The sequence below is a fragment of the Formica exsecta genome, unplaced genomic scaffold, assembly GCF_003651465.1.
Source record: "Formica exsecta isolate Colony F162 unplaced genomic scaffold, ASM365146v1 scaffold33, whole genome shotgun sequence".
NCBI lineage: Eukaryota > Metazoa > Arthropoda > Insecta > Hymenoptera > Formicidae > Formica > Formica exsecta.
The window spans coordinates 972,607-975,838 of NW_021850553.1; the positions used below are offsets into that span (position 1 = coordinate 972,607).

Consider the following 3,232-nt stretch of genomic DNA (forward strand, 5'->3'; position numbering starts at 1 on the left):
AAACAGCATAACGGGAAAAGAACGAGAATCCACGTTCGTATTTTTTTTATTTTTTATTTTAAGGACGCAGTTACTTATATCTCGAAATAATATATCGGCATGATGCACTTTCAATTTTGCATTACTTCGGAGCAATAAAAATTCAGTGGGAAATCGAATATGCAAAGAGCTATTCAGTAGGCTTTTCATCTATCAACATGTGTGAATGACCTGACCGAAAAAATCGATAGAAATGCACGGACAGGTTCCCGTTTCGGCGCAGATGCATCGTTCTTGGTGCAAGTGCACTAGCGATAAAGAGGTCAGCCAGAGGTTTCGTCTGTCTGAGGGATGTATAATCCTCGAATACATTCTCTATACAATGGTGTGGAAAATATCACAATTTTGGCAAGAGTCTTAACGAGAATTTTGGCAATCAACGACGCCAAAATTGAAAAAGACTTGTAATAGACAGTTTCTATTATAAAATGTTGCGATCCATTTCTATATATGTAAGATATACGCAGATAGTATCGCTTTTAATCACGAAATTTAATAATAGCACATTTGATATATATTTTTTTATAATTATATAATGATGTGCTTGAAAAGCTTTCTTCAAAATTTTTGAACAAAATACTATATTATGGAAATCTCCAGCAATATAGCCTGCGTTGCAAATAAACTTTTCGATTATAGAAGAACACATCTATATTTTCATTTTCTTCATAATTTCTCAATTTTGTTGCAGGATATAAAACTATTCTGAAATGCGTAAACGGAAAATTCAGATCTGGAGAATTAACAGCCATTATGGGACCTTCCGGCGCTGGAAAGAGCACGCTTATGAATGTTTTAGCAGGTTACAAGTAAGTAGGATAGAAAATTAACAATATATTGGGATAAGTAATAAAATTGTATATGATTAAAATTGCATGTATCTAAGTTTCTGCCTTATTCTCTCAAAATTTTTGACGACAAAATTTTAATCGTTTTCGATGACGTCTTAGAACGTCCCATTTGAATGGCTCAGTACTGATAAACGGAAAGGACAGGAATCTCAGAAGATTTCGAAAGATGTCGTGCTATATTATGCAGGACGATCGACTTTTGCCGCATCTGACTGTTTACGAAGCAATGACTGTTTCAGCAAATCTGAAATTAGGGAAGGATATCAGCGCGACTGCCAAGAAAGTAGTGGTACGATAAGCGGAAATTCTTCTTTTATTGCGTTTAAAAAAAAATATAAGCTAAAGTTCAAAATTCGATTCCTGAAGTTCGTATATTCATATGCAGATTGAGGAGATTATTGAGACACTTGGCCTACGCGAAGCCAGCAATACGCAAACCCAGAATCTCAGTGGAGGGCAGAGGAAGAGGCTGTCGATAGCGCTGGAGCTTGTCAACAATCCTCCGGTTATGTTTTTCGACGAGCCAACTTCCGGCTTAGATAGTTCCGCTTGTTTCCAATGCCTCAGTTTGCTCAAATCTTTAAGTAGGGGAGGTAATGTTCTCGCAAAATGTTTTTTTACGAACGTCTCGCATTTATAACATAACATCACTGTATACATGCGGGAATCTTTTACAGGAAGAACGATTATATGCACGATCCATCAACCAAGTGCGCGATTGTTCGAGATGTTCGATCATCTGTACCTGCTTGCCGAAGGCCAGTGTATATATCAGGGCAACGTCGGTGGCCTAGTGCCCTTCTTGTCATCGATGGGTCTCGATTGTCCAAGTTATCACAATCCAGCGGATTACGGCAAGTATTCGATGAAATTTCAATTATCCTATTTCAAATGTCGTTTCTATATATACGTATGTAGAAAATTTTAAATCATGATCTTGTGCGATCATTGTGAATTGATTCTTTAAGAATAAAATTAATTTTATTTTCTGAATGGAATGTATTTCGATATATTTTACAAAATATATTTACCGTTAAAATTTCACAGATTGCTTTACAAATTCGTCGATTGTTAAAATTGTACTTCCATCGCAATAATATGATACGCTAATGAAATTTTATCGGTTCAGTGATGGAAGTCGCTTGCGGGGAGCACGGCGAGTGCGTTCACAAGCTCGTGATGGCTGTGAATAATGGCAAATGCAATAATTATCAGCATCATCAAGCAGCCATTTCCGCGGCGCAAACGGTTTCAAACGACATCGCCAAAGAATCGCCACAAGAGCAGACGAAATCGGAAGGCGCTGCTCTGATACCGAATGGTGTGGCAAAGCCGCCAACTGGCACGACGATGATAAATATGCCGGTTTCTTGCACAACGTCATTGCTGGATAGCGTGGAAAGTATAGAGCAAAAGGTTGGCTTTCCGACGAATGGTTGGGTGCAATTTTGGATATTGCTCAAGAGGACTTTTCTATCGCAAATGCGAGATATGGTAAATAAGATATACGTTATCTAGAATATTTCCTCTTTCATTACCTTTTTTTTACGGAAAAATAACACAAAATCTCTACTTAAGATATTTTAAGATATTTTGTTTTCATTCTGAGTGTTACTTTCACTCTGTCCTCCAACAGACGCTAACAAGGGTAAGATTGATTTCGCATATAATCGTCGGCTTTCTGATCGGAGCGATTTATTATGACATCGGTAACGAAGCCTCCGAAGTTATGAGTAATGCCGGATGCGTCTTTTTTACGGTGATGTTTTTAATGTTCACTGCGATGATGCCTACTATATTAACATGTGAGTAATTTGTAATCATGTAACCGCCGCGAGATATATCGATGATCTTGATTTTGTCATCTTTGTCGCAGTTCCGATGGAAATGTCCGTATTCGTGCGAGAGCATTTAAATTACTGGTACTCGGTGAAAGCCTTTTACTTCGCAAGAACGTTGGCGGATTTGCCGTTCCAAGTAAGTATAATTTACGCTCTCCATGTTCAATTAAGGCCAAACTAATCGCGACTCATGCACAATATTAAATTATTGCAGATGGTATACTCTATAGCCTATGTGATGATCGTATACTTTATCACGTCGCAACCATTGGAAACGGAGCGTTTTCTTATGTATTTAAATATATGTATACTGACATCATTAGTTGCACAATCTATCGGTCTGCTAATAGGAGCAGCAATGAGCGTGGAGGTAAGGTCGATAAAGTATATATATATATAAGTATTTAAATATGACATCATTAGTTGCACAATCTATCGGTCTGCTAATAGGAGCAGCAATGAGCGTGGAGGTAAGGTCGATAAAGTATATAAAGTATATAT

The 3,232-nt window shown here is 37.5% G+C and overlaps 1 protein-coding gene across 1 annotated transcript in view; it reads left to right on the forward strand.

The window, feature by feature from the left end:
• Positions 1–3,232, forward strand: part of LOC115238265 (ATP-binding cassette sub-family G member 4) — a 19,377-nt gene that overhangs the window by 11,918 nt on the left and 4,227 nt on the right. The window lies entirely within an intron of this gene.